Here is a 13,893-nt window from a genome sequence, read left to right as displayed (position 1 = left end):
ATTGATACTTTGCTGGAGAGGAAAGTTCCTAAGAATAAAATAGTAATAATTAGAGAGTCTTGGAAAACTTGAAGAATTTCTGGCACAGGATAAATTCACCTCTTCCTATTGAATCCATTTTACCAGGTTCCCTTAACAGAAAAATCTGCACTCTCCACAACTTTAATATCTGAGGATCTCTTCTAAGCTATAATCTGAAATTTTGGTGATTCTTAATCTACATTGCGTCTAAAAGGCTGCCTCTTGGCACCTATCAAAGCTACTTCTGGATACTCCTATTCAAGACCTAATTTGTCATTCTTTTGTTTTTTAATTAATTTATTTATTTCTTTTTTTTTGCTGGGCAGCCGGTGAGGGGAAGTGGAGAGCAGTGTGTACTTCTAGGACTTTTTCCAAGTCAATTTGTTGTCCTTTCAATCTTAGTTGTGGAGGGCGCAGCTCAGCTCCAGGTCCAGTTACCATGGTTAGTTGCAGAGGACGCAGCCCACCATCCCTTGCAGGAGTTGAGGAATCCAACAGGCAACCTTGTGGTTAAGAACCCGGCTCCAACCGCCAGAGCCACTGGGCAGGCGCTAATTTCTCATTCTTTATTTTAGTCTTGCTCTGGAGAGGATGACCCTCATTTACTTCACTCAGTTAACTACAATACTGTAAATACTGGATATTCTTTTTTTACATGGCACAATATCATGCACTTGCTATAAAAATGATTGCATGAAACAATACATATTTGCATAAACTGTAAAAACAGAATGATTGTTAATACTGAATGAATTCTGGGCTCAGTTTTTGTTGTTTATTTAATCTCAAACACTGAGTATTTTCCAGTAGCTCAGAAGTCGCCGTTGGGACACCTTACTCTCCTGAAAAGGGGATTGTCCGTTACCTTCAGGACTTCACGTGGAGGCACTGAGACACCTTACAGGGTGGATTAGCTCCCATTCCCAACCTGGTTTCCAGCCCTCAGCAGCTCCCCTGGTCGCCTCGGACGGATATGAATAGGGGGCCCGGAGTAGCAGGTGTTAGTCCAACGGGTAGCCTCGTACTGAGTCAGGGCTGGACCCTGGAGAGTCAAGTGCGGGACGCAGCAACCCCAGCCCTGGACAGAATTTGGGGACAAGGCGGCGGGAGGCGGGGGGACGGTGGTCGCGGGAAACCCAAGACCTGAGTCTGTGCCTGTGGAACGGGCAGGGGGCGGATTCCTCGGCAGAGTTAGTTCCAGCTCCAGAGCTGGAGACCCCTCTCTCTGTGTCCAGACCCTCTCTGTCCAGTATCTGGCCTGGCACCCAGACTTTTATCGTTGCCTTTCACAAGCCTGGCCAGTCGGCGGTCGAGGTTCCAGGCGCATCACAATGGGACCCTCCGGTCTCCGGTCCCCATCTTGACTCCATCCGTTGAAGACCGTCTAGAACTGCCCGGTCTTGCCTCTGCCGCCGAGCGACCTATTCCGCCAAAGTCCTTCCCCTTCCAGTTCCTGCCTCCGTGTCCCCGCCCTGCCTGCTCTCTCCCGCGCACAATCGGGAGATGTCCCACAGTTCCCGAGAAGTTGCAGAGGCTCGGTGACGGGCAACTGTCACGACGTCGGGTGGAAGAGGAAACCTCCAAATCCGGGCTCCCGATAGCCGCGCTTCCTCCCGGGCCGGCTGATTTAGAGGGGCTGGGGCGCAAGGTCGAGCCTGAGTAGAGAAGCCAAGCAGAAGAGCATCCCGGAATCGCCATTAGGCCTGGGAGACCCCTCGGGTCCCGGGACTCTGACCTGCCGGTTCCCAAGCTCCGCCCCGGGGGCAAAAGCGGTTTCCATGGTGACGGTAAACAAGCCTCGTTCAGCCCCGCCCCTCCGCTCTCCCCACCTCATTCGCGTCAATGAAGTGACTCAGAAGGACAACTCAGATGCCCAGATGGGAGGAACTGATCCATCGAGAAAGGGACCACCTGGGGTTCAGAACTTTGAGACCCGAGGCTCTGTTGGGAGGGACGACAGCCGGAATGGGCAGCAGATCCTGGGAGAACAGGAATCGGGCTCCAAGGACCAGTGCAGATGGAGCCCAGGGCACGTGTGCACGCGGCAGAGCTGGCGAAGGGGCCAGGGCCTCAAGCCACGCGAGGCGTCTTGGTCATAGCATTTTCCTAGAAAGAAGTAGGGGCCTGGCCAGGAGGGGCGCTCCTGCCGGAAGAGGAGTGTGAACAGGGGGCTCCTGAGTGGAACAGGGTCACGGAGACTCGAGCACTGCAGAGGGGCGTCAGAAAGAGCTGTTACGTGTTTCCCTGTTAAATGTTAACTCTGAAATTAAGTTACACGTTCACATCGTTTAAAACGTTAAATCTTCTAGAATTTTCACTTTTTATTTATTTATAAAACTGCACTTCCATACCGTTCATCTCATTTCTTTTCCTACATGCAGAACACCCTTTTCATGGTACTTGTTTTTTATTTAAATTTTTTCTCTGAGTACTGCTACCTATATTTCATCTCCTCTGCCGTCCTGTCCTCTTTGGGGCCCTGGGATCTGGACATTTGTCTCATATTGTAGAAACGATGGCTTCCTTAAGTTCAGTGAGTGTTGCCCATTTTTAATCATGTTCTTACGTAAACTTTTGTTTTCCTTTTCCTTTTTTTTTTTAAGATTTTATTGGGGAAGGGGAATAGGACTTTATTGGGGAACAGTGTGTACCTCCAAGACTTTTTTCCAAATCAAGTTGTTGTCCTTTCAGTCTTAGTTGTGGAGGGCGCAGCTCAGCTCCAGGTCCAGTTGCTGTTCTCGTTGTAGGGAGCGCAGCCCACCATCGCTTACTGGAGTCAAACCGGCAAACTTGTGGTTGAGAGGACGCACTCCAGCCAACTGAGCCATCGGGGAGGCAGCTCAGCTCAACGTGCCGTGTTCAATCTTAGTTGCAGGGGGCAGAGCCCACGATCCCTTGCGGGACTCGAGAAATTGAACTGACAACCTATGGTTGAGAGCCCAACCCACAGCCTTCGGAGTTAGGAGCACGGAGCTCTAACCGCCACCGGGCCAGCCCCCCTTTCTTTTTTAAATCATAGTTTGTTAGACCTTGTTGCTTTTTAAAAAATAATTCCTCTTTATGTTAGGTGAGTTCTCTTGTAACAGCTTCTTTGCAGGAGATAGTATTATCCCTATCCCGAGGAAAAAAAAAATTATCTGACACAGTAACACTGTGTTGTTCAATATGGTAACCATGAGTTACTTTTTGTGGCTATTTAAATTTAAATGAATTAAGTGATATTTAAAATATAGTAACTCATTCACATTAAGTTACATTTCATGATAATATGTAAAGTTATCATTTATATATTTTATTATATATAATAAGTTGTATGTACTAATAAGACAAAAACAATTTGTAGACCAACTCAAGTAGAATAATAACATTATCTTTAATGCTTTCTCTGTACTCTCACTCATCAAAACTCTTCTCTCACCCCCAGACATAATCAATGTTCCTAATTTTGTGAGTATCAATTGCTTGCTCTTCTTGAGATGTTTATCACATTTTAAAATCACCAAACAATATATTGTATTGTTTTTTATCCTTTCAACTTCCTCTGCCTCCTTCCTGTTTCAGCAGCCCAGATTTAACTCATTCCCTCCTCTGATCTTAGAATAACTTTGTACGAAATGTGTATTTGGTCCTTAAACAAATAAATCTTATCTCCCTCTTCTTCATATAAGTTTCATTTCCCAGAGTTACTAGCAGAACTGTATTCCTTTGAATCTCCAGCTGATGTCCCAGTATAGTCTCAGTTTACTGAGTCGAACTTTTGGGCAAGTTACTTGAGAATTCGGGAATATCAGTGTTCAGTAGCAGGGCTGAGGGGATGAGGGTTATTCGGGTGGGAAGGAACATCCAAGACATGGATGTGGCCAGAGAGGGAAGGAAACATCTGGAGAGGCAGGACCAGCTAGAGGTGAACGTTAGGCATTCATAAATTAGAGCGTCACCACCTGGTGAGCAAACAGGGAGTAAGAACACTGACCTCAGCAACGATGAGAAAGAACAGAGAAAAGAAGTATTGGCCTCAAACTTTCCTTTCCCCCTCAGTACCTTTTTCTCTCTCCTAAACTTCTAAAATTACATTTCTCCTTCAACTTGAGCTCAAATGACGTCTTTAGGAAGGCTCCCCTCATTGCATTGATATCCAGTCCCCTACCTTATCCCCTGCTCCCCCCCAATCCCCCTCCCCGTCTTTGCTAACACCTATCCTCCTTACCATAATTTGTCTCAGTTATAGGCAATCGCTGTGGTCTGTCTCATGCAATAAATAGCAACTTCATTAGGACAAGAACTTATCTTTGAAAAAAATCCCCCCCCCCCCCGTAGCTCTCAACATGGGGAAAGTCATTAATAAACGTTCACAGAATGACCTCATTAGGAAAAAGAGTGCCGTGTGCAGAGTGGGCACTTGAATCATTGTTATTTAACAAGTGCTTAGTGATCGTCTGTTGTACACTGGTATGCACACGTATATGGGCACTGAGATCACAACCCTGAACAAAAGAGACAAAAACATTCAATCTCAGGAACGTACACTGAAGTTGTATATTAGTTTTCTGAATGTGTGCACTTGGGGAATTCCCCAGGTGTGCTCAGAGGGAGAAGTTTCCCAAGAAGAATCTTGCATAATCCTTAATCTTCATGACATTGTGTCTTATATTCAAATATTAAGGGTGATTTTTATCCAATTAGCCACCAGGGGACGCACAATCAATATTCCACAATATTGATTACTTTCAATTAAAGTTATTTGACCAGCAGCTGGTGCCGGAAGGTACCCTCTCTTGTCTCTTTGAATGCAGGAAATAAATCTCCCAGGTGAAATGTATCCTCCCTATACCTGGAAGACACCCCTTATCACCAGAGTTAACTCAGAGCAGAACAGTCTGGGTAATCAAATCTTATTACCTGTTTTCTAATTTATTACTTTGTTTAAATTTGTTACTAATACCCAAACCTTGCTTAGATTCCTTTCTAATGAGTACTGCCTTTCTTTGTCCTATCAACTTCTGACAAATTTATTGTTTCTTTGTCTAAAAAGCATGAAAAGGTGCCTGATTCAATCATTTCTTTGAGCCGCATTTTGTGATCTGAGCATCATATCGAGGTTCTCCCGTGTGCATGTATTAAATTGGTTTTATTCCTGTTACCCTAACCTTATGTCAATTTTATTATTTTATTACTAATCTAGCCCTAAGAACTAAAGAAGAGTAGAAGGGGGTGGAATCCCCCTTCCCAACAACATGAAAGTTATTGGCTGAGAATACACACACACACACACACACACACACACACACACACACACACACACACACCGTCACTTATACAAACACACAAAGAACTTCTTTCTCTCTGAAGCCTCAAGGAGTCACTTCTGTGTCTCAGGAGCTACTTCTATCTAAAAGCTGGTGAGATGGAGCAGGACATCAGAGAAGTATCCTCCCAGAAGGCCATGTTGTAAATGACCTCCCTGCTCAGGCATTCTGCCTTCTGTGACCGTGATGGACTATTTGGAGCTGGACCTGGCGGGGTGGGGGTGTGGGGGAGCATGCAGGATCCCGTCTGGAGCTTCAACAGAGGATGACTCGGGGGCTCCAAGCATCTACACTGGAACTGGAGAGAGGGGAGGGAGGAAGGGATATGTCATCTTCCCTTCAGCCATTACAGCCCTGATTCACTGGGAAGTCCTACACACTGGAATTAATCCCTTCATTTACACATGGGAAAAATGAAAGGCTGTACCATGTTCATCCTGGGAGTCAGAAATTTGATCCGGTTCCCCGCTCAGTCCTGCTCAGAGTCTATGTCCAAACTAACAGTGAAAGAAGAAAATCAGTCCCTTTTCTCCACCCTGGGAGCTTGCTGTCAAGTGGGTCCGGGAACCTGAGGAGATGGAGTAAGAAAGTCCAACAGCCCAGGCTCCCTCCAAGCTGTGGCCAGGAGTAAGACATCTTGTGGGCACAAAATATTGATGGTGGCTGCTTTTCTGCATGTGCTGGGACTTGTGTGGCCAAGGACAAGTTCCCCGCTTTGGTCTTAGATTCCCAATACATGATTCCAATTCTGACAGCAATTACAATGTGTTGGGGTTTTTCTTCACACCAACAAGCAATGCTCTGACACCAGCTGGTTTCCTACAATTCAACTCAGTTCTGACACTATCTACCTGGAGATAGCGTCAGATCCCACAGGTTAGGGTTCAGTCCTACAATACTGACACCCCTCCCCTACACACACACACACACACACACACACACACACACACACACACACACTTCAGATGCCAATCCCAAGTCCAGGTTGTCACCAAGCGGCTATAGATAGGAGGTTCCAACCGCCCCTTCCTCAGGTTTGATTAATTTGCTAGAACCGCTCACAGAACTCAAAAACATTTTGTGTTCTAGATTATAAAAGGATATGACTCTGGAACAGCCCGAATGAAGAGATACACAGAGCAAGCTGTGGAGAAAGGGCTCGGAGCTTCCGTGTTCTCGCTGAGTGGGCCCCTGTCCTAGCACTTGCTCACCAAACCATTAGTTCTCCAAACCTTATCCTTTTGGGTTTTTATGGAGACTTAATTACCTCGGCATGGTCGGGAGAACACTGTGACCTCGGGACCTATAAGCATCTCCAAATCAAACAGGAAAAGGGTTTTCTTTTACAGGGAGGGGTAAGCCAGGCTAGCAAGAACTTTGTGAGGGAGGAGGGCAATCAGTCTGGTGAGCAGACAGCATGGGGGGCGTTTAACAGGAAATGAACTGTTGAGGGGGATGTTCTGCACCTGACTGCTATAGGGCTTGGAGGCCTTGTGCAAGCAAAGTTCAAGGGCATGTGGGGAGGACAACAGCCTGACTAGTGTGGTTAAGCCAAAGTTCAGGGGTAAGTAGTGGGCAATCATAAACACCGGGTCACCAGAAATCAATCAGTTAATATTTCTCTAAAGAAATTATCCGCTTCTCTTACTTGATGATCTTGCCTAACAATTCACTGAGAAGTAGATCCCATTAGGCAGGACTTGAATCATCATCCTACCACCCAATAAAATGATGTGTACAGCTCTGTACCCTTCTTTGCTACACTGTATTAAAAATATGTTCATCCCCTTGGTAGAAATGCCGCACTCTAAATAAAAGATCCATATTGCATCGAGTCTCACTTTTAAAGGGATTTACTCTGTTGGTTCCATCTTTCTTTCCAGCATCCTCAAATTCTGCCTTTTCATGTAATCATTTCTGCAGTATGCTAACATATTCTTATCTATCACTTTAAACATTCTATTAGTGCCACATTGCCCTTTTCAAGACTCTGATTTCTCTGGGTCACTTCAGAGTTAAACTTCTAAAAGTACTAGTCAACACAGAATTCTTACCTAACATTCGCTATTCACTCGTTATTCTACACTTTTACTTCTCCCACCAAATCACTACAAAAAAAATTGCTCTTGCCATGGCCATCATTGATGTCCGTGATGAAAATCCACTGGACACTGTCTAGTTAGCATCTTACTGGCTGTTCTAGCAGCAGTCCAGGTAAATGCTCACTTTGTTTCTTAGAACACTCTTCTTTCTGAGCAACTTTTATTCCTACCTCTCTTAATGTTCCTTCACAGTACTGTTTTGTTTTGTTTTGTTTGCCAGCAAATTGTCCCCTACCTGAGTTTTAAATTTTGAAGTACATCATAGTTCAATTCTGGGCCCTATTCTTTTCTCTCTACACATTCTTTTTCACACTGAATGATCTCATCACTTTCTAAGTTTTGAATATCAAGTCTGTGATAATAAGCTCTGTGATAATTTTTCCCTCTAGCCAGAATTATGTATACAACTGCCTAACTGATTTTCTGACTTGGGTGCCTCACATGTTAAAAAATAATTCAACATTAAATTATTGTTCTTTCCCCCCCAATCATACCTTTGCCTCAAGCTTTCCTATCTTGTCTAATGGTGGAGCAAAGGTGTAATGGCCACTGTGATGAGAAGGTATCTTAAGACTGACAAAAAAAGCAGGCAACTCCATAGGCTATAACAATGTATTACAGGAAGATTGGGTGGGAGTAGAAGAGACAACACAGATAATCATCAATTAGAAATCTTTGAAATGCTTCCTATGGACAGTGAGGTTGGTCAAGGGTCACAGCATGAAAGTTAAAAATGAAATGAAATCTGGGACACAGAGATGAAGTTGGTTTTGTTCACATCTACATCTATAAACATCTAAATAAAGTGTTTCATTGTTCACCTGTTATAGTTACTCCATTCCAAACGCTGGAGGAATCTCTTCACCGTTTATCTCCTTGCATCATTAACAACCCATTATATGTCTTGTGCGTTGTTCCTCCAACATATAACTCCAAACAGCGCATTTCTTTCATTTACACACTGCTACCATAACAGTGTTAATCAGCCTTCTCTCTCCCCTGGACTGTTCCAATAACCTGTTTCTGGAGATGATCTGATTTCTTAATGAAGCTTTTTACTTTTATGTAATACCATGCTTCCCTGAAAATAAGACCCAGCCAAACAATCAGCTCTAATGCATCTTTTGGAGCAAAAATTAATATAAGACCAGGCCTTATTTTAATATAAGACTGGGTATAATATAATATAATATAATATAATATAATATAATATAATACCAGGTCTTATATAATATAAGACCAGGTCTTATATTAATTTTTGCTCCAAAAGATGCATTAGAGCTGATTGTCCGGCTGGGTCTTATTTTTGGGAAAACACGGTATTGCTATTTTATTATAAAGGATACAATTTATTAGGTTGGTGCAAAAGTAATTGTAGTTTAAAAGATTAAAAATGATTGCAAAAACCGCAATTACTTTTGCACCAACCTAATAGAAACAGCCAAATGGAAGATATACACAGGGCAAGTTATGGGGAGAGGGTAGGGGTTGCTCAGAGCTTCCATCCCTCTCTGGGCTAGCCACTCTGCCAGCATTTCAATGAGTTCACCAATGTGAAAGTACTCTAAAACCCCTTCAGTTAAGGATTTTTTTATTTTAAACGGAGGCTTCATTACATAGGCATGATTGATTAAATTATTGGTCATTGGTGATTCTCTCAATCTCCAACTCCTCTCCCCTCCTGGAGATGTGTGGGAGAAGGGTGGGGGTGGGGGTGGGGAGTGAAGCTTAAAGTTACAATGATATAAAAGATTATATCTTGGTCTTGGACTTTCTGGTGACCAACCCCTGTCCTGAAGCTATATAGGGGATCACCAAGAGTGGCTTTATTAGAACAGAAGACACACCTATCACCTAGCAAATTCTACCACAATATGTTACATAAATAGGTTAAAGACAGCCCTTCTGCTGTTTAGTTTTTCACAGTAGCCTGCGACTGCTGGCTGAAGCCCACTGGCACCAAACTCAAATTTTTACACAGCCAATTGCTTTAAATATAGTCCAGATAAGCATATTTTTTAACCATTAGAGCATGTCTGCCTTGCATACCCCAGGAAACTGCATCCAACATCTGCTAGCCATAGATAAGGCAAACCCTGGGGCTATGACCAGACTGCTGCCATTGTAGCTCTCTGACCCGGAGGCTCCCCACCACGCTGCTGAGTGCCATCACCTACACCCTCAAAGTCCCGCCTCCCATTCCTCTCCGCCCTGGGAGTTCCCTTGTCCTATTCCCCCTCTAGGTGGCGCTCCTGCACTGCTATCACTGGAGGGTCTCCAGCTGTGAGGGACTTTTCCCATCATGCAATCTGTCAAATCACTGCCCAAATAAAGTTGAGCGTGTGCTTCTGCCACCTTGTGGTCATCTCTTTTTCTTTGATCAACCCCCAAATCCTCAGAGTCACCTCATTAAGACAAATCTAATTGTCAGTGCCCAAATTCGGCAAATTTTCCCAGATGTGGCAATGTCTGGCTCTCTCACCTTACCTAATAAGGTCTCTTCCCTCGCTGGAAACTTAGTGCTTCTAGTCCTCAGTGCTTCTACAAGCTTTAGGTGTTTTAAAGCATAATCTTTTTCCCTTAAAAGTGTGTGTTTTTATTTTACTTTTTTTATTGTAGTAAAACATACATCACGTAACGTTTACCCTTTTTAAGTATACAGTTCAGTGGCGGTAAGTACACTCATCCTGGCCCCAGGGTGAGCTGAAAGCCTCCGGGCAGAGGTGGGCAGAGCTCCGGACCCCTCCACTGCGCTTCACCGCCCTGAGCTCTTTGTCTGACGCTGGAAGATCTGGAAACTCCAGGGCCAGCATCGCGCCGTTCCTGTTCCGAGTTGGGAAGCCAAGGTCTTGAGGACTCCCCACTCCTTGGGCGTCAGGGTCGAGTCTGAGTTCCAGGGGGCGGACGAGGGTTCAGCTACGGATCTGGCGGTCTCTGCTTCAGCGACATTTTGGGTCAGAGGGTACATTTCAAATCTGAGCGATATTCGGGTTGCTTCATTTTTTATCTCGACAAACCTCCCCAAAACTTCCCTAAAGGCGCGGGTGCGAAGCTGTTCGATTACCCGCTGAGCACTACCTCTCCAGGGGGGGATGTGCCGGAGAAAGGATTTTGGTTTTGTTGGAATAAAATTGGGGTTTCTAAGACATCAAGTGTAGCAGTTTTCCATTTTGATTGGTGACACAGAATTTCTGATTTTTCAGCACATTTACTGTTTTCTTTTCCTTTTAATGAGAGACACTATTTGAGAACAAAGTGAAACGCGTCTCTACCACCGAGACCCAAAAAGGCCTCTGCGCCCGCGAAGAGCGCCCCACTTAGGCGCGCAGCCGCTGTCCGGGATGACGAGCACTTCCCACCAGCCGGTCCCACCCTGCGGGGACATCAGTATTAGGGGTCTTCCTGGGGGAATAGAAATCGCGCGTTCTCTTCAGCCCTCCCCATCCATATGCCTCAGTTGAACTTTGGGAGAATTCCTCGTTTTCGGGAGTGGAAACGATCTCCAAGTCTGTGTCCTGGATGTGTTTACTTCATTGTTCTGTTATGTTAAAATCGACTCTCACTAAAACGAGAGTCGACTCTCGTTTTATATATATATCGACTCTCCATATATATATATGTATATACATATATATACATATACATATATATGTGTGTGTGTGTATGTGTGTGTGTGTGTGTATATATATATATATATATATATATATATATATATATATATATCTCCTTTACATCCCAAATCTCCAACATAAAGAAAAACTAGCATCACTTGCTATATTTGAAAAATAAAATACATCATTGAAACAACAAAAAAGTACATTGGTTCGTGTTGCAACTTTGTGGCGCTGTCCAAACTCTGCGAAATGCCGGAGAGAGTGCAGGCTGGTTCTTCAGTCGCTACGGCAAATTCACTGAACATCTGGGGGGGGGGGAGGGGAAGGTTTGCTGTAGATGCCTTTTTATAAAAGGGACCTTCTAAATGTCTTCCAGGAGGCCTGGAGATAGAAAAGTAATGCCGTGCGAAACCCAGCATAGAACCTGATACCTTCAAGTCTTCAATAAAAAGCGTTCTTAACCCGGCTAGCCTCACTGCGTAAGGCTGTGACACGAATGCAGGCATAGCTAAACTATTCTTTGTTCCCAACTCAAAATCAGCGTTCTGTTTTGCGTGTCCCAAAACTCAGGAATGAAAGGTTTTTCGGTTACACCAGCAAGGACAGGGACAAATCAGCCTTGGTCCTTCACCCAAGAGGCCTTTATGATGTCCAAGTCCAGGACAACTGGCTGTGTCACCTGACTCCGTGTCCAAAAGCTCCCGCGTGCCAGCTCCTTCCTCCTCATTCAGTCAGCGCAATGAACAGATCGCTGTTATTGAAATTGTATAATCCATGGTCACGCTCGCTCCACTAATCCCTGTTCTTTGATCTAAAAGATCACATCAGGTGGCAAGATGTATAGAGCCCGGTGTCTCCTTATTGTAGTGTTTGGTTTATTGTATCTGATGAGATTTCTACAATAAATGTGTGTTGTTGTTTTCAGGTAAACAAACAACAACAAAAAAAAACTACTAAGTGCTCTTTTTGATAAAAGGAAATATCTTCCTCTAGATTGACCCACGTGCAAATAAATCCTCCTGGTGCTCCGCGTGCAGAAAGGCTAGGAGAAGAGAAGTCTGGGCCCTGACGACCCCCAGCCTTCCCTGTGAGTTGCGCTTTGCACTTTCCATTGTCGCTTCGCAAACGACGCTCGACGCTCGGAAAGAGTCCATAGCACCAGGAGGTGGATTTCCCCGAATCACCGGGGCGAATGTTCCTAGAGCCCGGTTTCTCACCTCCTCCATTTCTATTTACAGTTAGCTTTGAATAGCCCCGTTATAAACGGGACGAAAAGCTCATCATCAATCCCAAATCAAAATAAGAGCAGTAAAAGAAACAAATACTGGACGCTGCATCTGACAACCGCTGAAATTAACGTCCTTCCAAAACACATAAAAATACTGCGGTGTCCAGGACCTCGTGGCGCAACGGTAGCGCCTCTGACCCCAGAGCAGAAGCTTGCACATTCAAACCATGTAGGGGTTTCAGGAATTCAAATCGTGGTTTTCTTTGTCCAAGGTGATATAAAATCGGTAGTGAACAAAACAAGCGACATATGGCTAGCTCCGAACCTTGGACATTTCAAATATATATATTTTCTTTAGTCCAAAGTCTAATGATCAACTCAGCAATGGATAGTATTTAAGATGAAGGGTAAGGATGACCTGGAAGGGAAGAAAAACCTACACGAGCTGGAATTTAGGTCGTTCTGTTCTCATCTTTATCAGGATTTATCTTTATTAGAACTATACTTTAGATGACTTCGGATAGAAAGAACATTAAAACAAGGCATGCAGAGACTTTGTGAATAGTCACTGGTGTGACAAGAGTTTTATTGGGTCCTGGACGGTATGGCACACTCTTCCTAGTTTGATGTCTGTGACCTGGAAGAAGTCAATTTCCGGATTCTCTTCCTTCCCCCACCCCCACCCCCTTTCACGGTTTGAGCTTCTTCTGTCAAAAGCTCCTGAACGTTGTGGTTAAAGAGGCAATACTAATGTGAAGTTGATTCAAAGTTTATTATGTTTAGGTTGAACTCTCTGAGAGTGGAAAGTTACCCTGGCATTTACCACCCTTTCACTTGGCAGTCATTTAAATGTATTCCTCCAATGGGGATGTGAAACAAGCAAGTTCCAGAAACTAACCACGTGTCACAGGAGAGCCAGGAAAACTCACGTTAGCAGCAACGTAAATCGCTGTGGACTTAACCAAGATCAAGCTTCCGCTACGCTAGTCCCACTCCCCCTTCTGAATAAAGCCTGACCTTTTCTGAGCTAAAAAACAAAAAACAAACAAAAAAGCCTCCTCCAGGTTTTAAAAGTCTGTGATTGAGGAATTCTTGGAATCGACAGCCTAACACTCAAGAGGTTAGAACGCTCACCCTTCTAGTCTAGAATCAGATATGCTAGCGTTGTGCCACCAAGTCACAAACGCCAGCCCCTTTTGTATATTTCACATGTACTGATGTCCTCGCTTCTCAGTTGCATAGTTCAATATTTGCTATCCACGCATCCAGACGGTTTGTGACCTCAGCTGGGCTTCTTGTCCTTTCATTACAGGGATAGAGAAAACGAGATGATAAGGGCTTATCGGGGAATATTTGCCATCGCCGGTCAGAAACAACCCGCCCTCCTTGGGCGTTTTGATCCCCCCACCAGCGCTGATGGTCCGGTGCCTTGTCCAGGACTTCAGGGCCCAAGCAGCCACTAGGCCAAAACTTTACTCAGAAGCGATGTGAGGTGGGACAGGGAGTTTCCTTTGACACGGAGCGTCCTGACAGCAGGCACCAGCGTCGATTCTACCTACCTAGCCAGGTAAAGCCCACAGGAGTGAATGGAAGGAACCTCGGAGTCAATTGTCTTCCCAGAA

This window comes from Rhinolophus hipposideros, assembly GCF_964194185.1.
Source record: "Rhinolophus hipposideros genome assembly, chromosome: 7".
In the NCBI taxonomy this organism is placed as follows: domain Eukaryota; kingdom Metazoa; phylum Chordata; class Mammalia; order Chiroptera; family Rhinolophidae; genus Rhinolophus; species Rhinolophus hipposideros.
The sequence above is the reverse complement of the archived record's forward strand: the minus strand, read 5'-3'. Positions refer to the sequence as shown.